The sequence below is a fragment of the Anthonomus grandis genome, chromosome 16 (genome assembly GCF_022605725.1).
Source record: "Anthonomus grandis grandis chromosome 16, icAntGran1.3, whole genome shotgun sequence".
NCBI lineage: Eukaryota > Metazoa > Arthropoda > Insecta > Coleoptera > Curculionidae > Anthonomus > Anthonomus grandis.
Window position 1 is genome coordinate 19,566,944 of NC_065561.1, and position 23,713 is coordinate 19,590,656.

The window sequence follows — 23,713 nt, forward strand, 5'->3', positions numbered from 1 at the left end:
CAAATGCCTGGAATAAAATTCTGGAATTACTTTAGCATATTTAGAATTTAAAAACAAGTCTAAATCTCAGTCAGATTTTCTCCAAATGGCCAAAAGAGCCTTAAGAGTACTTAAAAGATTATTCTAGGCACTCCAAATAACTCAAATGCTTGTGAGAGACTTACTGAGTAACAAAAGAATTATTCCAGGCTCTCAAATGCCTGGAATAAAATTCTGGAATTACTTTAGCGTATTTAGAATTCAAAAACAAGTCTAACGCTCAGTCAGATTATCTCCAAATGGCCAAAAGAGACTTAAGAGTACTTAAAAGATTATTCTAGGCACTCCAAGTAACTCAAATGCCTGTGAGAGACTTACTAAGTAACAAAAAAATTATTTCAGTCTCCTAAATGCCTGGAATAAAATTCTGGAATTACTTTAGCATATTTAGAATTCAAAAACAAGTCTAAAGCTCAGTCAGATTATCTCCAAATGGCCAAAAGAGATTTAAGAGTACTTAAAAGATTATTCTAGGCACTCCAAGTAACTCAAATGCCTGTGAGAGACTTACTGAGTAACAAAAGAATTATTTCAGGCTCTCAAATGCCTGGAATAAAATTCTGGAATTACTTTAGCATATTTAGAATTTAAAAACTAGTCAGATTATCTCTAAATGGCCAAAAGAGACTTAAGAGTACTTAAAAAATTATTCTAGACACTTCAACTAGTGAAAAAAATCCTTCCTTGGTACAACTAAGAAAAAGAGTGCCGAATTCAATAGTAGAATGCCAAATTAACCAGAAACTGTCGAATTGTTCTTTTTAGTTTTAAAAAACATTCTTTAACATAGTCTATGACTATTTCACTCACTGTTGTATTGAATATCTTAGAATCTCTCAGTCAGTTTGTCAAGTGAGTACAAAACTATCAAATATATAACTTACATAGACATCACGTCATTTCACATCCGATTATATGACTTTACGCACTACAAATCTTCAGGTGTTCAATGAAAAACTAAATTTAATTATTCATATATTCCTGAGACCAAAATAGGGTAATCAACAAGTAAATAGGTTTTATCGTGTTCACGATTTTATTTAAAATATATTTGATCAATGATTTATTACTACCGTTTCCATTGATGTATCGAGAGAAAAAAAATGATCGATCGGAATATATTATTTAATGGCGAGTCTGGTTATGGGTTTACGGATTATGTGATAAACCATGAAATAAAAGAGTTCGTAATGTTGTAAATAATTTTTTTGTTATTTTCGTAATAATATGCAATTTAATAATAAATATTAAAAATACAAACCTGGAGTGAATTAATAGGGTTTTATTGTTACTGTGTAACGTTTGCTAGGATTTCCCGTCAATGAAGGAGAATGGGAAAATTTATAAGTTTTCTGTTGACTTGTATTAAATATTACGCAACTTGAGTTAAATTCATTTATTAAATATATTGTGTAAATAACGTAATAACATTCGGAGAGAGGCCCTAGTTATTAAGAATATTGATTATGGGTCAAAGTCAAACAAACGTGAAATTAAAATAAAAAAGTAGTGATGTATAAATTGTAATTAAAAGAAGCAAAAATTAAAAAAAAATGGTTTTATATATTTTATTTTAATTTATTTTATTGACCTTAATAACGGTAGCAGATTTAGTCTTTTTATTCATTAAATAGGTTTTTAGTTCTTCTCAATTTCAATAAAAAAAATAATAAAGTTATAGGATTATTATTAATTTAATATTGACTTTGATTCAAAATTCGCGCCAATATTCTTGAACTGGCCACCTAGCGGTCGGTTCCAGAACTCTCCATCTTTCCACGTGTACTCACAGATGTCGCGAGGTGTGCCTGACACCATTGAAGGCTGTTTTCCTTGGAAACTTTTAGAAATAAGAAAAGGTGAGAGAAAATGCAATGAAAATGAAGAGAAAAATGCTTAAAGGTAATTAAAATATTATTCAAGGCACTCAAAGTGAATAAAATCACTAGGACAGTTTTAAAGGCACTCAAATGCCTGGAATAATTTTGAAATTACTTTGGGAAGTCTTCAATTAAAAGTCCAAATACACGAATAAGGCTTAGAAGTACTTGAACGACTATTCCAGGGACTCAAAGTAAAATTAAATGTTAAAAACGAAATAACTCAGCTAAGACAACCGGAAATTCGACGGCGATTCAAAATTCGCGCCAATATTCAAACTTGAACTGGTCACCTAGCGGTCGGTTCCGGAACCCTCCAACTTTCTGAGTGTGTTCAGAGATGTCACGAGGTATGCCTGATACCATTGAGAGCTATTTTCTTTGCAAATGTTTAATCGTTTGGCCTGGAATCCTTACTCAATAATTAAATAATTACAGACCGATATCTTAATTTATTGCCAAATTATTTAGAAGATTTACCTTTGGCACAGCTATTGGTTTCAACTAGACGTTGATAAACGAAAGATACCCGGCTCAAAGGACCAAATAATGTGAAAAACGACTAAAAAATTAGATAAGATATTAAACTGATTAACATAGCATACTCACTGACTATCCAACATACATTCAGGGTTATCACAGGCCCTCAAATGCCTGGAATCTTTGAAAAGTATTTATTTAATTCAAACTTGTTAGGTAGAATATTGAAGAGAAAAAATGAGCTCAGAGGTCGACTATTATTAATCTAACATTTATTTTCTACTATTTATTTCGATTCAAAATTCGCGCCAATAATAAAACTTGAACTGGTCACCTAGCGGTCGGTTCGGGAACCCTCCAACTTTTTACGTATATTCACAGATGTCGCGAGGTGTGCCTGACACTATTAAAAGCCGTTTTCTTTAGAAACCTTTAGAAATTTTTAATCTATTGGGATCCTTACAAAGTCCAAATAAACGAAAAATGCTTAAAGGTACTTAAAAGATTATTCCAGGCACTCAAAGTGAATAAAATCACTAGGACAGTTTTAAAGGCACTCAAATGCCTGGAATAATTCTGAAATTACTTTAGAAAGTCTTTAATTAAAAGTCCAAATACACGAATAAGGCTTAGAAGTACTTGAACGACTATTCCAGGGACTCAAAGTAAAATTAAATGTTTAAAACGAAATAAGTTAGCTAAGACAACCGGAAATTCGACGGCGATTCAAAATTCGCGCCAATATACAAACTTGAACTGGCGACCTAGTGGTCGGTTCCAGAACCCTCCAACTTTCTGAGTGTGTTCAGAGATGTCACGAGGTATGCCTGATACCATTGAGAGCTATTTTCTTTGGAAATGTTTAATCGTTTGGCCTGGAATCCTTACTCAATAATTAAATAATTACAGACCGATATCTCAATTTATTGCCAAATTATTTAGAAGATTTACCTTTGGCACAGCTATTGGTTTCAACTAGATGTTGTTAAATGAAAGATACCCGGCTCAAAGGACCAAATAATGTCAATAAACGATTAAAAAATTGCAGATTTTAAATATAAAAATCCGGTTCGAAGGACCAACAACTATCAAAAGCTCAATAACTCGGCTCAAAAAATTAGAAATTCTTAACAAATATTCCGGCACAAAGGACCAAATAATGTGAAAAAACGACTAAAAAATTGTAGATTTTGGGTATAAAAACTCGGTTTGAAAAATTTGACTTTTTTGATAAATATTTTCTTCAAAGGACCAAATAATGTTAAAAACGACTAAAAAATTACAAGATAATTAATCGATTAACACAGCATACCCACTGACTATCTAACATTCATTCAGGATTATTCCAGGCCCTCAAATGCCTGGAATAAGACTCTGAAATTAGTTTGAAAAGTATTTATTTAATTCAAAGTTGTTAGGTAAAATATTGAAAAAAAGAAACAATCTCAGAGTTCGACTATTATTAATCTAACATTTATTTTCTACTATTTATTTCGATTCAAAATTCGCGCCAATAATCAAACTTAAACTGGTCACCTAGCGGTCGGTTCGGGAACCCTCCAACTTTTTACGTATGTTCACAGATGTCGCGAGGTGTGCCTGACACCATTGAAGGCCGTTTTCCTTGGAAAGATTTAGAAATGTTTAATCTATTGGGATCCTTACAAAGTCCAAATAAACGAAAAATGCTTAAAAGTACTTAAAAGATTATTCCAAGCACTCAAAGTGAATAAAATCACTAGGACAGTTTTAAAGGTACTCAAATGCCTGGAATAATTCTGAAATTACTTTAGAAAGTCTTTAATTAAAAGTCCAAATACACGCATAAGGGTTAAAAGTACTTGAACGACTATTCCAAGGACTCAAAGTAAAATTAAATGTTAAAAACGAAATAACTTAGCTAAGACAACCGGAACTTCGACGGCGATTCAAAATTCGCGCCAATATTCAAACTTGAACTGGTCACCTAGCGGTCGGTTCCGGAACCCTCCATCTTTCTGAGTGTGTTCAGAGATGTCACGAGGTATGCCTGATACCATTGAGAGTTATTTTCTTTGGAAATGTTTAATCTTTTGGCCTGGAATCCTTACTCAATAATTTAATAATTACAGACCGATATCTTAATTTATTGCCAAATTATTTAGAAGATTTACCTTTGGCACAGCTATTGGTTTCAACTAGATGTTGTTAAACGAAAGATACCCGGCTCAAAGGACCAAATAATGTCAATAAACGATTAAAAAATTGCAGATTTTGAATATAAAAATCCGGTTCAAAGGACCATCAAATATCAAAAGTGCAACAACTCGGCTCAAACAATCAAAAAATTAAAAGTTCTTAACAAATATCGTGCACAAAGGACCAAATAATGTGAAAAAACTACTAAAAAATTACAAGATAATTAATCGATTAACACAGCATACTCACTGACTGTCCAACATTTATTCAGGGTTATTCTAGGCCCTCAAATGCCTGGAATAAGACTCTGAAATTAGTTTGAAAAGTATTTATTTAATTCAAACTTGTTAGGTAGAATAATGAAGAAAAGAAACGAGCTCAGAGATCGACTATTATTAATCTAACATTTATTTTCTACTATTTATTTCGATTCAAAATTCGCGCCAATATTCAAACTTGAACTGGTCGGTTCGGGAACTCTCCAACTTTTTACGTGTGCTCATAGATGTCGCGAGGTATGCCTGACACCATTAAAAGCCGTTTTCTTTAGAAACCTTTAGAAATTTTTAATCTATTGGGATCCTTACAAAGTCCAAATAAACGAAAAATGCTTAAAGGTACTTAAAAGATTATTCCAGGCACTCAAAGTGAATAAAATCACTAGGACAGTTTTAAAGGCACTCAAATGCCTGGAATAATTCTGAAATTACTTTAGAAAGTCTTTAATTAAAAGTCCAAATACACGAATAAGGCTTAGCAGTACTTGAACGACTATTCCAGGGACTCAAAGTAAAACTAAATGTTAAAAGCGAAATAACTTAGCTAAGACAACCGGAACTTCGACGGCGATTCAAAATTCGCGCCAATATTCAAACTTAAACTGCTCACCTAGCGGTCGGTTCCGGAACCCTCCAACTTTCTGAGTGTGTTCAGAGATGTCACGAGGTGTGCCTGATACCATTGAGAGCTATTTTCTTTGCAAATGTTTAATCGTTTGGCCTGGAATCCTTACTCAATAATTAAATAATTACAGACCGATATCTCAATTTATTGCCAAATTATTTAGAAGATTTACCTTTGGCACAGCTATTGGTTTCAACTAGATGTTGTTAAATGAAAGATACCCGGCTCAAAGGACCAAATAATGTCAATAAACGATTAAAAAATTGCAGATTTTAAATATAAAAATCCGGTTCGAAGGACCAACAACTATCAAAAGCTCAATAACTCGGCTCAAAAAATTAGAAATTCTTAACAAATATTCCGGCACAAAGGACCAAATAATGTGAAAAAACGACTAAAAAATTGTAGATTTTGGGTATAAAAATTCGGTTCAAAGGACCAAAAAATGTTCAAAGTGCAATAACTTAATCATAAAAGTAAGAAAATTTGATTTTTTTTATATAAATTTTTTCAAAGAACTACACTTTAACTATCTGAAATTTATTCAAGATTATTCCAAGCAGACTTTTGACTCAAGTAAGCTTTAAACATCTCGAACTTGCTGATAATTTAAGCCTATTGATTTATTATCTAAGCAATACCGTGAAGCAACTTTATTAAGAAAAAAACCAATCAATACTTTGCAATATAATACACAAAATGCTTAATGAAAGAAGCTAATTTTTTAGGGTGTGTCCCTTTAATGAGAGTCTAAATAAATTTGCTTGAAGACGTTTTGCTTGCATAAACATAAACTGAATTAATTAGGTAACGTCATGCTTAAAAAAACAACGGCCATAAATACAGGTTCTTCTTTTTTTTAATAAGGGCTTTAACTTTGAAGCTTTTCCCGATAAAAGCAATAAAAAAAGCCGTAATGGGTTGTCATAAATTAGTAGTTTATCTCTCTATCTGGAAATATGTTAATAATATGAAAAAGCGATAACGTTATGTCGTGATCTGCATCATAAAATTGATATTATACGGGTATTAAGTGTCAGCCTTTTCACGGGCTAATAATTTGGATTATAGTAGTGTTTATTTTATCTTGTTAAGCTCCCTTTGTCAAAAAAAGGGCTTAAGATATTAAATGGTTGAGAGAAATTGCTGAATTGTTTTATTGGCATCGGTTTTCTGGAAACGGGTATTTTGGTTGGTTGTATCCACGCAGACTTTACCAAGGCTGTTGATCCAGACAGGCAAAAGCAATCATTTGTGATTATTTTTAAACATATTTTCAATATTTTTGCATTAATATTCAAAAAATCATTAATAGTAGTCATACCTAAAAACCTGCAACTTTCTGGGTAAAGGTACAGGTGATAAATGCAAGGGTTTTTCTACATTAAACAAAGAAAATGGCTTAAAAATGTTGACTGCCTTAACGAATATAAAATTTTAATTAGAGAAATTAAATTTGAATTCTTAAGGGACAGTTAGCATGGAAATACATATTTCTTTAGATAAATTTAATAAAGAATTTAATAACATAAGAAATTCAATGAAAAAGTCCATCAGAACCTCAAGAAAGTCACAAAATATAAATTAGGAACATTCAGGGAATAACTCGACTGCCTGGACGAATTATAATGTTCTAAATAAAAAAATGCTCTTCTCGGACCGCTTGCATGGATATACATATTTCTTAAGATAAATTTAATAAAGTATTTAAAAACTTAAGAAATTCAATGAAAAAGTCCATCAGGAACCCAAGAAAATCAGAAAATATGAATTAGGAAAAATCAGGGAATAACTCGACTGCCTGGACGAATTATAATATTCTAATTAGAAAAATGCTTAAGGGATCAGACAGTTTGCATGAACATACATATTTCTTAAGATAAATTTAATAAAGTATTCAAAAACTTAAGAAATTTAATGAAAAGGTTCATTAGGAACCCAAGAAAATCACAACATATAAATTAGGAAAATTGGAAAGTGCAAATAAAATGCTTAAAGGATCGGACAGTTTGCATGGGCATACATATTTCTTTAAATAAATTTATTCAAATATTAAAAACTTCAAAAATTCAATGAAAAAGTCCACCAGGAACACAAGGAAATTAGAATATTACAAGTTTGAAAATTCACGAAAAAATTAGACAATAACTCGACGAATTCCTGGACGAATTATAATATTTTAATAAGAAATACTAAAATCTCAAGGGATCGGACAGTTGCATGGATAAAGTTTGTTAATAAATAAATAAATAATATATAATATTATTTATTTATTTATTATTAATATTATTAAATAATATATAAATAAACTGCTTTAGAAAAATTTAAAAAATTATTTAGAAACTTGAAAAAAACAATGAAAAAGGCCATCAGGAACCCTAAAAAAATAAAAGATCTGAAGTAGAAAAATTCAGGGAAAATTAGGAAATAACTGAACTGCCTGGGCGAAATATAAAATTTTAATTAGAAAAATCTCAAGGAATCGGACAGTTTGCATAGATATACAAGTTTTTATATATAAAGTTAAAAAATGAATTATACAGTTAGTAGTAAGAGATCTAAGAAATGTGCATCAGAAACCCAAGAAAATCACAAAATCTTAATTAGAAAAATTCAGACTATCATAAGTAGACTTCCTGGACGAATTATAATATTCAAATTAGAAAAATGCAAATAAAATGCTTAAGGGATCAGACAGTTTGCATGAACATACAAATTTTTATAGATTTAGAACTTAATTCTTCATAAGCTTTTAGAGAGAAACTCAATAAAAAAAATTCATCAAGAATTAGGAGAGCTTGCCTAAGTAAGAACAAAGGGAAAGAATAATAAAGGAGCAAACTAAAACTGGACCAATAAAAACGAATATATATTGGATAACCTATAGGAACTTTTTTCACTCTTAATCAACTTAGATGTCTTCTATTTGAACCCTTTTGTTCCACCCACACAATAACTTATATAGATGTCTTATTGTATTATTGATCCCTAATAGTTTCAATATTAATTTTAAAAAAAAAACAATTTTTGCACATACTTTGGGCAGGATATACACGTATATTTTTACGCCTTTAAGCCTATAAATCAACGAGATTATTTTCGTTCGAAAGTCGTTTTGCTTTTTCCTTTACTTTTATAACCCATAAAAAAAAAGCAGGATTCCCACTGAAGAGCGCTCCAGACGTCCCGAATTCTGCGATATCTTGTTATATAGCGAGGGTCAATTTCGGTCATGAGCTATTAATTTTATTTTATATGTATGTTATTATACGGGGTATTTTTTTTTACTATCTAGATATAGTTTGTAGTGCTGTTTTGGGAAATAAATGGATAATAACCAATTCAAGATGACGCTTTTGAACACTTTTTTAATGACACTTTTATGGTACAACATGATGGTGTTGTCAGATTTTACGTATCGTTCTCAACAAAACCGTCATTATCAATTTAATTTTTTTATATGCACTCTAATTCCCATTCATTTTTTTTTAAATTAAAAAAGTGCATTAAGTAGGTATTGCAAACGGACGTGAATGGTCGTCTGTAACATATTACCTAACGTCTCATCTAATATTTATCATTTTTTAAATAAATATTTAAATTCAAATGATCTTGCTCAGGTGAAACCCCAAATGAAAAAGTCCAGTGGAGTTAAATCGGGAGATCTCGCTGGCCATGGCACTAGAGCTCTCGTTCTTGACGGCTTTTTTCATTGGATTTCTTAAGTTTTTAATTTTTTTTTTAAATTGCCATGCAAACCGTTCGGTCTTTTGAGATTTTTATTTTTATAATTTAAATTTTTTATTTCTTCCAGGCAGTCGGGTTGTTTCCTAATTTTTCAGGCATTTGAATGCTTGGAATATGCCTTTATACATTTTACAGTGATTTTATTGACTTTGAGTGCCTGGAATAAATAATTAATTATTCAAGGTGGTTCAGTTTGCTGATGATACCACCATACTATGGAGCCAAAAAAATTCAGATTATATTAAGACTTGTATCCTTGAAGACCTTCAGATTTTATCAGGGTGGTGTGCTTCCAACAGGCTCGTGTTTAATGTAAGAAAGACGTCTATTATGGGGTTTAAGTGTGATGTCCAGGATCTGATGTTTGACGAAAATTCCCTCTTGCAGAATAAAGTGTGCTGCAAGTTCCTAGGAATTACCAGCTGCTCTTATTCACAAAATTCCCAAACTACCCTCTGACACTGGCCATTTGACTCGTCGTGTAAATGATGTTCCCCTACCTATTCGTACGTCTTCCCTTACCAAAAACTCATTAATTTACATAAGTAAAAAAATTTACAATCATGTTCCTCTATGTGTTAGACATATATCGGATGTTAAGAAATTTAAAAGAGAATTAAATACGCTTTTATTGGCTAAGGCATATTATAACCTGGATGACTTTTTTAATGATAGGTTTAGTAGTAATTGATTGTTTTATTTAGTTATCTTTAATTCAAGTATGTTTAAAAAGTTTTGTCTTCTTGTGCTTAATTTTGTTCATTGTTTTGTCAATTTTTAAAATTGTATTTTTGTTTTGTTTTTTTAGCTTGTAGGATGCTTGTATACAAGATTATTCTTACGTAATATAGCACATTTTCTTTTTTTCTTTCTTTACATTTTTTATAAACAATTTATCGAGTATATAAAAATGAACAAAAAATCAAACTTTGAAAGTACCAAAATTTGAATAAAAATCCTGCTTGAATTTTTGGAATTGCGCTGAAATTTCGCACATAAGTGTAAAAATGGTCCAGAGATAATTCTTTTAATTTCATCTACAGTATTTTATTTATAGGAACCTTAAATGGGACTCAATTAAAAAAAAATAAACATTTCTCGCCATGTCAAAATCAACCTCTCGAACTCTACACAATTGCGTGATATGGCCCTCAAATTTTAGTTTATTATCAATAAATAAACCTAAAAATTTGTTTAGAATGTGATTCTCCAAAATACATTATTTAAATTGCATTTAAAATTCATAACACTAGTTTTTGAAATATTGAAACACAGTTTGTTGGAATCACACCATTTCTTGATTTCAACAATATCTCTGTTAACTATGGTATTTAGATTCATCGCACTGGTGTCATGCCATAAAATTGTTGAATTATCCGCAAACTGAATGAATTTACCTGAGATCCTAAGATTGGCCATGTCATTAATATAAATGTGGTATAAAAGTGGCCCAAGAACTGAACCCTGAGGAACACCATGAGTCACAAGTTGCTCCCTTGAAAGGAAAGGGAAAAATCTTTTAAATTCAAAGACTATGATTTTAGAAGAAAAATCTATTTTTAAACTCAGTCAAAGTTTCAAACTTTTAGAATTTTGCTGCAGGGTAATTTTATTGACTTTGAGTCCTTGGAATAATCTATTAAGTACCTTTAAGCCTCTTTTATGTATTTGGACTGTCTAAAAGTAATTATAGAATTTTATTCCAGGCATTTAACTAGTTAGATCTCTGCTAGTGATTTTGTTGACTTTGAGTGCCTGGAATAATTCTTTAAAGATACCATTAACCTTCTTCATCTATTCAGATTGAAATTTTTTGAAAAAACCCCTGATGAAGAAGTCCAGTGGAGTTTAATCGGGAGATCTCGCTGGCCATGGCACTAGAACTCTCCTTCTTGATGCCTTTTTTCATTGGATTTCTTAAGTTTTTGACTGTTTTTTAAAATTTATCTATAGAAACTTGTTTGTCCATACCAAGCCCTTTGATCCCTTGAGATTTCTATTTTTATAATTTAAATTTTTTATTTCTTCCAGGCAGTCGGGTTGTTTCCTAATTTTTTAGGCATTTGAGTGCTTGGAATATGCCTTTATACATTTCACAGTGATTTTATTGACTTTGAGTGCCTGGAATAAATAATTAATTATTTACATTTTTTATAAACAATTTATCGCTTTTATAAAAATGAACAAAAAATCAAATTTTGAAAGTACTAAAATTTAAATAAAAATCCTGCTTGAATTTTTGGAATTGCGCTGAAATTTCGCACATAAGTGTAAAAATGGTCCAGAGATAATTCTTTTAATTTCATTCACAGTATTTTATTTATAGGAACCTTAAATGGGACTCAATTAAAAAAAAATAAACATTTCTCGCCATGTCAAAATCAACCTCTCCCGCGACCACTTTAAAAGCATAACAATTTGCTGATATTTTTCTACACAATTGCGTGATATGGCCCTCAAATTTTAGTTTATTATCAATAAATGAACCTAAAAATTTGTTTACAATGTGATTCTCCAAAATACATTATTTAAATTGCATTTAAAATTCATAACACTAGTTTTTGAAATATTGAAACACAGTTTGTTGGAATCACACCATTTCTTGATTTCAACAATATCTCTGTTAACTATGGTATTTAGATTCATCGCACTGGTGTCATGCCATAAAATTGTTGAATCATCCGCAAACTGAATGAATTTACCTGAGATCCTAAGATTGGCCATGTCATTAATATAAATGTGGTATAAAAGTGGCCCAAGAACTGAACCCTAAGGAACACCATGAGTCACAAGCTGCTCCCTTGAAAGGAAAGGAAAAATCTTTTAAATTCAAAGACTATGATTTTAGAAGAAAAATCTATTTTTAAACTCAGTCAAAGTTTCAAACTTTTAGAATTTTGCTGCAGGGTAATTTTATTGACTTTGAGTCCTTGGAATAATCTATTAAGTACCTTTAAGCCTCTTTTATGTATTTGGACTGTCTAAAAGTAATTATAGAATTTTATTCCAGGCATTTAACTAGTTAGATCTCTGCTAGTGATTTTGTTGACTTTGAGTGCCTGGAATAATTCTTTAAAGATACCATTAACCTTCTTCATCTATTCAGATTGAAATTTTTTGAAAAAACCCCTGATGAAGAAGTCCAGTGGAGTTTAATCGGGAGATCTCGCTGGCCATGGCACTAGAACTCTCCTTCTTGATGCCTTTTTTCATTGGATTTCTTAAGTTTTTGACTGTTTTTTAAAAATTATTTATAGAAACTTGTTTGTCCATACCAAGCCCTTTGATCCCTTGAGATTTTTATTTTTATAATTTAAATTTTTTATTTCTTCCAGGCAGTCGGGTTGTTTCCTAATTTTTTAGGCATTTGAGTGCTTGGAATATGCCTTTGTACATTTCACAGTGATTTTATTGACTTTGAGTGCCTGGAATAAATAATTAATTATTTACATTTTTTATAAACAATTTATCGAGTATATAAAAATGAACAAAAAATCAAATTTTGAAAGTACTGAAATTTGATTAAAAATCCTGCTTGAATTTTTGAAGTGTGAAAATGGTTTATAGATATTTCTTTTGATTTTATCTACAGTATTTTATCCACAGAAATTATTTTAGGCATTATATTGACGTTGGATCATGAAGATTTCACTAATACGTCTAAGTCTACAGTAATAGCTTGTAACTCTCAAAATTTGAAATTTTTAGAATTTTGCTGCAGGGTAATTTTATTGACTTTTAGTCCTTGAAATAATCTGTTAAGTACCTTTAAGCCTTTTTCCTGTATTTGGACTTTCTAAAAGCAATTATAGAATTTTATTCCAGGCATTTGAGTGCTTAGAATAATCGTTTAGGTACTTCCAGACCTCTCCTAGTGATTTTCTTGACTTTGAGTTCCTGGAATAATTCATTAAAGGTACCTTTAATCTTTTTCATCTATTTAGACCAAAATTTGTTGACAAAACCCCTGATGAAAAAGTCCAGTGGAGTTAAATCCGGAGTTCGTGCTGGCCAAGACACTTCCCTGGCAGCTCCAATACACTTTTCAAGAAATTGATGCAAAAGATCCTCTCAAGCTTTCCTAGAATTATGTGCAAAAGCATAAGCAATACCGCGCGGCATCTGTGAACGCACGTAAAAAATTGGAGAGTTCCGGAACTCGCCGCTAGGAGGCCAGTTTGAAAATTGGCGCGACTTTTAAATCGCAATAAATAGCAGGAAGCAAATGCAGTGTAAATAAGTGTTTCTAGTAGGCTCAAGTCACTTTTTAAATGTGTATTTTATTTTCTATCGTCATTTTAGCTGCCATCTGATAAAGTTTCTAATTTTCATTTAAAAAACAAACTAGAAATATATTATGGTAAATAAAGTATTTTGGTTCCTAAAAATTCAACACTCAATGTCTGAATATTTTTTTTTATATAAGACCATACTTTCATCGATCCATATAACTTTGAGAGGGAAAATGAAATGTTCGCAGCTCGAATTCCCTTGGTAAATCTTCCTGAATTTATGGGGGTGGCATCTTACCTTACGCAAAATAAATTGAACTGCGTGTGTGTGTCTGGTTACTGATACATTTCATTCGATTTGCCTTTCAACAACTGCTTGTGAAAGATCAAATCAAGAAAAATGGACTTATGTCAAGTGCATTTTTCCAGACCCCAGAACAAAATTCCATATCTTGGATATGATTTCTCATTTTATTCCAGTAATAATTTAGCATGTTTTTAAGGCACTTTTACCTTCAAACCAACACCAAAGTATTCGCATTGCTGTTCGCTCAAAGTACTTCTTAACTCGTTCGAAAACTTAAATTAAAAATCTCTTTCTCTAGACAAGCCTTGTTTTAATTTCTTTGGGTTATTCCCTTAGGCAACTTCCCGAGTTCTAAATAATCGAGGTAAATAGCGAAGTATGGCAAGTGAGAAACGAGGCATCTGGGTAATGTTGAAAAGTGACAATTTAAAAAGTTTGCTACGGTATTTTCGGGAATATTTTAACCCAAACAGATAATTTTTTTTTAATTTGTGCACTGGAATGAATGGATAAATGAACCAAGCAAAAAAACACCTTTTAACATTTAACCCTTAAATAAATCCTAATTTAACATATTAAATTTCCCCTTGTCAACCTAAGCTAAATCCTTTATTTAATCCGATAAACTTAATATTAATTTAATTTGACACAGTGTCCTTTAAATAAATGATATAATTAGACTTAAAAACAATATTGGATAAGCCGAGGATCCAGTATGCCTCCTAATGGAAATAAATAAAAACAAGCTCTTAAAATCACAGGGCACGTTTGTTATCTTTTAAAAATTCCCTCTCCCTTATTAATAAATTAATAATTAATTAATAATTTTTCTTTAAAAGAAGCTTTAACTGCCTGGACGAGAATATTTCATTTATTCCAGGCAGTTGAAGCTCCTTTTTTAGAAAACCTTGCACTAAAAGGCTTGAAGCCTAGATCAATTGCCTGGAAAAAAATAAATTTTCCATTTAAAATTTAATAGTCTTAAGGTGTTTCCAGAGGATTTGGAATACCAATTAATCTGGAAAGGTAGGTTAATGTAATAATTTTAAGAGAATTACAGTGGAAGCATAAAAAGTGGTGATTGCTTGATAATCTTTACCAAGGGTTTACCGACAAGGAAAGAGGAACAAAATATTCAAATAATGGAAGGGTGGTATTTTGGTTGTCAATGAAAATAATCTATAGAGTACCCCTAGGTTCTGACACTTACTAGTTTTCTGAATTCATTCTAGTCTTCGAATATGAATTTGCCGCGCCTAATTGAATTCGAATTTGGCGCCAGATTTGATGACGCTCTCTTTCAAATCTGATTGCTTAAATGGGCTGTCAATAAAGGTACGGCTTATAAAAGTCAAAATTAGTTCGAATTATTGCACTTTTAGAAGAAGGCTAGCGAATTTCGACCCGTTACTGAAACAACCTGCATTTTTTTTGTAATTTAATCACTTAAAACCTTCAACGAGGAAAGTTGCCTGGAAGAAAATAATTTATTTCTTTCAGAAAGTTGACTTTAACAGACCTGAAATGCCAGATGAAGAGTTACTGCCTTAAGTTTGACTGTCTGGAACAACTAAGATATTATATCATTTCCAGGCAATGTTTGATGTTCAAAGTGGATACTCACTTCAGAAGGTAAAATCTAAAGAACTAGCAAAGGTATTCTTACGAGACCAAAAGCATGATATTCTAAGAAGGCTACTTTATAAGTAATGTTTAAGGTTCAATTTAGTCCAAGATCAAATTGCTGAAATATCGAACATTTTTTGTAGGCACTTTCTAGAAAAATGTTTAATTGTCAGGGTGACTACCCGTATAAAAGTCTAAAATATTCCAAAACTGTTAGAGTTGTTGTTATAAAACAAAAACTTTACTATTCAGAGGAGTATGCTTTAAAATGTCATTTATAGTCCACGTTAGTCCAGGATCAAATCTCCGAAATATACACCTTTTTGTTTAGTGGCAGCCAATAAATATTTTTGATTTTCAAAGTAAACACTTACTTCATATGGTAAAATCTGAAGAACTAGCCAAGGTATTCATTTGAGATCAAAAGCATGATATTCCAAGAAAGCTTCTTCATAAATAATGTTTAAGGTTCAATTTAGTCCAAGATCAAAATGCTGAAATATCGAACATTTTCTGTAGTTACTTTCCAGAAAAATGTTTGATTATCAAGATATCAACTTGTTTGAAAGTCTAAAATATCGAAGAACTGGTGGAGTTATTGTTATGAAACATAAGGTATCCTATTTAGAGTGCTTTATAAATGTCATTTATAGTCCACGTTAGTCCAGGATCAAATCTCCGAAATATACACCTTTTTGTTTAGTGGCAGCCAATAAATAATTTGATTTTCACAGTAAACACTTCTAGGCTTCAATTGCCTGGAAAAAAATAATTTTTTCATTCAAAATCTAATCGTTTTAAGGTGTTTCCAGAGGATTTGGAATACCAATTAATCTGGAAAGGTGGTTTAATATAATAATTTCAAGAGAATTTTAGTGGAAGCATAAAAAGTGGTCATTAAGTTTCCCTGTCTCAACTTAAGCGAAATCCTTTATTTAATCCGATAAACTTAATATTAATTTAATTTGACACGTCAGTGCCCTTTAAAGAAATGATATAATTAGACTTAAAAACAATATTGGATAAGCCGAGGATCCATTACGCCTCTTAATGGAAATAAATAAAAACAAGCTCTTAAATACACAGGGCACGTTTGTTATCTTTTAAAAATTCCCTCTCCCGTTTTATCCCTTATTCCCTTTTTAGCCCTATCTTTTTCTCTTTAGGTGTAAATTTATCTATAGAAAGCAATTTGTACCTCAACACTTGGCAAGTTTGTTCAGAATCGTTTCCGTTTTTTGCTAAACAAACGGTTTTATTTAGAGATAAAGTTATACGCGTTGTATGAATAAAATATCAAATTTCCGGTTGTTCACTTTTAAATTTTCAATTGTCACTATTAGTGAATAAGTTCCATGGCATTTTTTACGTCTAAATAAATGAGAGAAGTGACTGCAATGGTATTCTTTGATTTTTCAAAGGCTTTTTACTATTTTAGTCACAGCATACTAATTCTGTCCTTTCCTGAAATAATTTGAGAGTTATTTATTTGTTTCCAGGAGTTCTTGGTCTTAAAATATATACTTGACCCCAAAAAACTCAATGAATCCACATGGAATACTGAAGTGTCCTTGGTGGGCTTTGATTATTTATTTCTAGTCTACTTTAGAACAAGCTAATCTGACTTCACTTAATATAAAGTAATCAAAGATGATTCAGTGTATGTAAACTGTCTTAAAACAACATTTATATGGTTTATAGTAATTTGCACTTGATCTGTGCCAAAAATGCAATTAGTAGTTTTTTTGTAGGAAATTTTCACGTGCTTTATAACAACCAAAATGCACCTGTTGGCAATTGAGAGGCCACACATGGCCACCATATCCTGGCATGCATGCAATTTTATAATTCGTGCATTACAATTAGATATAGAATAAAGAAGTCTTGTGGTTTATATAACATTTGATTACCAAACTCTGGCTTCTGGGTATTATTATATAGAAATTACATGATTTAATTCAACAATGAAACGTAATGTGTTTATGAAACACGTACACACTAAACCTTCCTATTATTTATTTCCATTTCAAAATTCGCGCCAATATTCAGACTTGAACTAACCTCTTAGCTGCAAGTGTACCTTATTAGGTAGACCACTGTTTTGCCGACTTTCTACGTATGTTCAGAGATGTCGCGTTGTGTCACTCCTCGTTCCATCCTTGTCGCACCTTCAGGTCTAGTAGCTGATTTATTCGAGGCTGTTAAGCTCGTTACATTATGTGGGTTCTTATAGAAATTGTAATGTGCCATGTCAAAATTTCAAATATTACCCCCTGCCTTTATATTAGACTCCAGATATCTTTTTAAGGATATTTAATAGTAATTTAAATACTGCTCTGCTATTACTGGTTGTACCCCAAGAAGGCTAATAAACGACTTCATCTTTCAATGACATTTATTATCTGTCAACGTAATTAAGAAAGTCACACCTGTCATCTGTCAAATGTTATCCTATAATTTTTTTCGTCCTTTTTTAAATTTCTTAGCCATAGTTATCCCTTTCTAATTAAATTATATCAATAGTAATATTGTGTCATTGATTTTAGCTTAATTGTTAATCAACGTGCTAATTATCCTGATCAATTCTAGGTCGATCCCTTATCTGAATCACGTTTGACGTTTATGACAAAAATAATTTTTCCTTAAAAGAAGCTTCAACTGCCTGGACGAGAATATTTGATTTATTCCAGGCAGTTGAAGCTCCTTTTTAGGAAAAACTTGCACTAACCATTAAGACGACATTTATTCACGTAGTTTCTGTCGAGGCTTCTTCTAGGCTTCAATTGCCTGGAAGAAAATATTTTTTTCATTTAAAATCTAATAGTGTTAAGGTGTTTCCAGAGGCTTTGGAATACTAATTAATCTGGAAAGGTAGGTTAATGTAATGTTTTCAAGAGAATTTTAGTGAAAGCATAAAAAGGGGTCATTGCTTAATGATCTTTACTAAGGGTTTACTGACAAGGTGCAAATTGTACAAATTGTACAAATTCTAGGTTGTAATACTTACTAGTTTTCTGAATTTATGCCAGTCTTCGAATTTGAATTTGCCGCGCTTAATTGCATTTAAATTTGGCGCCAGATTTGATGATGCTCTCTTTCAAATCTGATTGGTTAAGCGGGTTGCCCATAAAGTTACGGCTTATAAATGTCAAAGTTAGTTCGAATTATTGCACCTTTAATAGAGGGCCAGAGAATGTCTACCCATTAACAAAACAACCTGCATTTTTTTTGTGATTTAATCAATTAAAAACTTCAACGAGGAAAGTTGCCTGGAAGAAAATAATTTATTTCTTCCAGGAAGTTGACTTTAACAGACCTGGAATGCCTGGAAAAAAAACCTCTTCTAGACTAATGAGGTCGCAAAATCTGAGCTACTGCCTTAGGTTTGAACTGTTTGGAACAACTAAGACATATCATTTCCAGGCAATGTTTGATTTTCAAAGTGGATACTCACTTCAGAAGGTAATATCTGAAGAACTAGCCAAGGTATTTACATGAGATCAAAAGCATGATATTCCAAGAAAGCTTCTTTATAAATAATGTTTAAGGTTCAATTTAGTCCAAGATCAAATTGCTGAAATATCGAACATTTTTTGTAGGCACTTTCTAGAAAAATGTTTAATTGTCAGGGTGACTACCCGTATAAAAGTCTAAAATATTTCAGACCTGTTAGAGTTATTGTTATAAAACAAAAGCTCTACTATTCAGAGGGGTATGCTTTATAAATGTCATTTATAGTCCACGTTAGTCCAGGGTCAAATTTTCAAAATATACACCTTTTTGTGCAGTGGAAGTTAATAAATATGTTTGATTTTCCAAGTAAACACTTACTTCATATGGTAAAATCTGAAGAACTAGCCAAGGTATTCCTATGAGATCAAAAGCATGATATTCCAAGAAAGCTTCTTCATAAATAATGTTTAAGGTTCAATTTAGTCCAAGATCAAACTGCTGAAATATCGAACATTTTCTGTAGTTACTTTCCAGAAAAATGTTTGTTTATCAAGGTGTCTACTCGTTTGAAAGTGTAAAATATCGAAGAACTGGTGGAGTTATTGTTATGAAACATAAGGTATCCTATTTAGAGGAGTATGCTTTATAAATGCCATTTATAGTCCACGTTAGTCCAGGGTCAAATTTTCGACATATACACCTTTTTGTTTAGTGGCAGCCAATAAATAATTTGATTTTCACAGTAAACACTTCTAGGCTTCAATTGCCTGGAAGAAAATATTTTTTTCATTCAAAATCTAATCGTTTTAAGGTGTTTCCAGAGGATTTGGAATACCATTTAAGCTGGAAAGGTGGGTTAATGTAATGCTTTCAAGAGAATTTTAGTGGAAGCATAAAAAGTGGTCATTAAATTTCCCTGTCTCAACTTAAACTAAATCCTTTATTTAATCCGATAAACTTAATAATAATTTAATTTGACACGTCAGTGTCCTTTAAATAAATGATATAATTAGACTTAAAAACAATATTGGATAAGCCGAGGATCCATTACGCCTCCTAATGGAAATAAATAAAAACAAGCTCTTAAATACACAGGGCACGTTTGTTATCTTTTAAAAAGTCCCTCTCCCGTTTTATCCCTTATTCCCTTTTTAGCCCAATCTTTTTCTCTTTAGGTGTAAATTTATCTATAGAAAGCAATTTGTACCTCAACACTTGGCAAGGGTAATATTAATGAAACGTTTTTTTTTTTACAGAAATTTATTAACCGTATATGGTCAAAGTATACTTAAAAAAAAACATTCTTCACAGGAATCTATTGATGTATACCCCATATCATATTCCTGACTTATAGGGTCCTAAGAATGATCTCATAAAGATGGAAACGTCGGCCAAATATGAGTATCATCATCTTTAAGCGAGCCTGTTATTTTGATCTAAATTCAATGGCATAGTTAAAGTTTGTTTAATTATTTAACTCAAGAAGGCATGTTTTTTACTAATTGTTTTATGTTTAATAACCAAGCATTTTGTAGGGCAACTTGATCAACAAAGGAATTTCTAACCGAAAAATGTTTGTTATAAAACAAAAATACTTAGGAAATTAGTCGGAAGATTAAACGGGATCGGTAACATTAAACGTTTGTAAAAGAACATTTCCCGAAATATATTTGTTTTCTCGGGACGCTAAAATATCACATTTTAAGGGTCCAGCTGAAAGATATAAGAGCAGTCTGCCATTCTGTATATACCATTTCTTTATATTTATGTTTGTCTTATATAGTTTTAATGATCTGATAGTATAAAATTAAATTATGTCATATTTTAGTTGTAATAAAATATTGAGAAAATAAATATTTTTACAAATTGGTTCTAAAAAGGGCAAAAATAAGTAGTTTTCTCTTACAGGCACTACTGGAGTTTTTAATTCTTTTTTTTTTATTTTTTTTGTAGCGCTGGTATAATTCTTAAAAATTCTTCCAGGCAGTTGAAGAACTTGGAAAATCTGGAAAAATCAGGATGCACAACGAAAAATTTGCAGTTTCCAAGGATCACTGGTAAACCTTCACGTTTTGTTCAGGCAATTGGTGGAAATTGCCTGGAATATTTTGACTTTTTTCTGTTTTTCGTCTGCAATTTTGTGCTGCATTTTATTGTAGAATTTAAAATCTCCTTTAAAGACGGACTCTTTATTTATTATTATTGTTATTGTTCGCATTATAATTACAAAACAAATATTATTATAATTGTTCGCGTTCACAGCAGGTGCCCGTGAATAAAAGTCTTCTTGTCATAATTGAGCAGTAAACTCCACTAAAAAGCAGACATATTTTAAGTAAAAGAATCATGCGAGTCGTATCCATTAAAGTTATGCAACCAAACGTTAAATTAGTCATAGGGGTCTACGAAAAAAAATAATATTTTTAAACTATGACAAACATAAAATTTATTAAAAAAAAACACGAAAGCCAATTTATCAAGAACCGTTGTACATTTTCAAAAAAAAACAAAAATTGCTTTAAATAATCGTAATATACTTCAAGTGACAGAAAATAAGTGGAAATGTAAAAAAAATTACAGTCACTATTCGTTTTCTTGCCGACGTTTCGGATTCCATCCTCAAGGGAGTGTAATGAATGAAAACCTTGTGTTAATTTAACATGCACATACAAATAATATATTATGGTTAAATAAAATTGGGACATATTACAAGAATATACAAAATCAAACTTTATTCAATTATAATTTTAATAATTGGGATACACGCTTCATTATACTATACATAAAGTTGTCAAAAATTAGTTAATATTTGTCTCAAAATAAAAAGTTGTAGTAAAGCCTTATAATAATATAACCCTAAATCTTTTGCTTAATTTAATATTCTTTAAAACACGCCTTTAATTAGATAATTATTGGCTGTTTAATCTATTGTAAACATCAAAAATAATATTGACCTTCTAATAATAAAAAAATTAACTAATATATTGGATGACAAAAATAACGGCGACACGTTTTATGCTAATCGTATTTAATTAAGTTATGCCCAGCTAAGTTAACTTAAATGCCTTCAGCTTTCTATTCATGTAAATGTGCCATATATACATATCAGTTCCTGATCATCTGTTTATACTACGAGAGAAATTATAATGGTATTCACTTCTTCTATGTTTCTTTATCCTAAGGTAAGTTTACTTACTAAAATTGGCCAGTTTTTTGTAACGCTTTACAGACACTCTCTGTATATAAATATTTATTACATAAATTGCTTATGTATGAAACAGCTTCAGGTCATATAAAATTAACAGCTTTTCAAATATTTTCAGCAGGTTAATTAAATTCTCAACGTTCCAATCTATGTTTTAACTTAATCCAAGGTAAAAGCCATTAGTCTTTCGTTGGATATATTCAGACGAGATTTGTCTATTTTCCGTTTATTTACCCTCTTAAATCTCTCGTTTTTTTTTTTAATGAGCTTCGTGAAATTATTTTAGAAGTGAAAAATTGGCCTGTTGATCAGACTTATAGATAAAATAAACCCATTAGGTTTTTTTTCTTTAAATTCCACATAATTCTTTCTTACAAACCTATTATATAGTTATTTATTTGTTTATTTATACAGCAATGGATCTACGATAAAAGAACATAGTTTTTGTTTTATAACATTAACTTTACCAGTTCTCCGATATTTTAAACTTTCATACGAGTAGATACCTTGATTCCCATTGAGGACTCAATACATACAGTGCTTTTATTTGAAGTCGCCTCCCCCATTTATTTTTTTAACGGGTCAAAAAAATTTTTTGAAACTTGGCATAAGTAAATTGGTCTATAGATACTATTTTTCACTGTAAACTAGGTAGTTGTAAATTCCAAGATGGCGGCTGGGCGACATCTTGAGAAAAAATGTTAAATAGTGGTGTGGTACCTCACTTTAAAGGTCTCAATGACCTGTCTAAAAGTAACAGCCAAAAAAATACACTGTTGCGATTTTATTAACGTTTTTAATAAAATACTAATTTACAATTAGCAAATAAACAATTTATCAAAAGAAAAACAATATTTAATTTAAAAGATGCTGGAAATGATTTCCTTGTACCTCTTGACACATAAATAACCTATCTGAAAATTCACGTTGAACATTTTCAAATACATCTGCCTCAATATTTTGACAAATGTTAGTGATTCTTTGTCGTAGCTCAAAAATTGAGGCAGGTTCTGTTTTGTATACCTTTTGCTTTAGGTATCCCCATAAAAAAAGTCTAGCGGCGTTAAATCTGGTGACCGAGCTGGCCATTCAATAGGACCCCGACGACCTATCCAACGACCAAAATAATTATCATTTAAATAATTTCTCACATTCCTGGCAAAATGCGGAGGAGCACCATCTTGTTGAAATGTAATTTCCATGTCAAATTCATGTACATTAGCCTCAACAATTTCTGTTATGAGAGGATCGATAGCATTTTCCAGCATATTTAAGTACAATTCACCTGTTAAATTTTCTTCTAAAAACAGCGGCCCTACGATATGATTCCCTAATATTCCTGCCCATACATTGATTTTTTGCGGATACTGAGATCGGGTTTCACGAAAAATTTGTGGATTGGTATCACTCCAATATCGACAATTTTGTCTGTGGACATTACCATTAAAAAAAAAAGTACATTCGTCGCTAAAACAAATGTTGCGCACGTACGTAGGTTGCCTTTCTACTCTCTCCATAATTTCACAGAGTTGCACTCTTCGGTCAGGATCATCTTCAGTCAGTTGATGGACCATTTGGATCTTGTATGGGTGAAACTTATTTTTTTTTAAAACTCTCCATGCCGTCGAAGTTGAAACTTCACAGATATCAGCAACAGTTGGAG

General features: G+C 31.3%; 1 protein-coding gene across 2 annotated transcripts in view; it reads right to left on the minus strand.

The window, feature by feature from the left end:
- LOC126745662 (calcitonin receptor-like) overlaps positions 1–23,713 on the minus strand; it is a 112,645-nt gene that overhangs the window by 87,308 nt on the left and 1,624 nt on the right. Inside the window, exon 1 of one of the 2 annotated variants that reach the window (XM_050453607.1) lies at positions 924–1,013. The exons of the other annotated variant lie outside the window; for it this stretch is intronic. The gene's annotated coding sequence lies outside the window, so the exon portion shown is untranslated. Of the gene's footprint in view, positions 1–923; positions 1,014–23,713 lie in introns of those variants that run through there. 2 annotated transcript variants of the gene reach the window in all.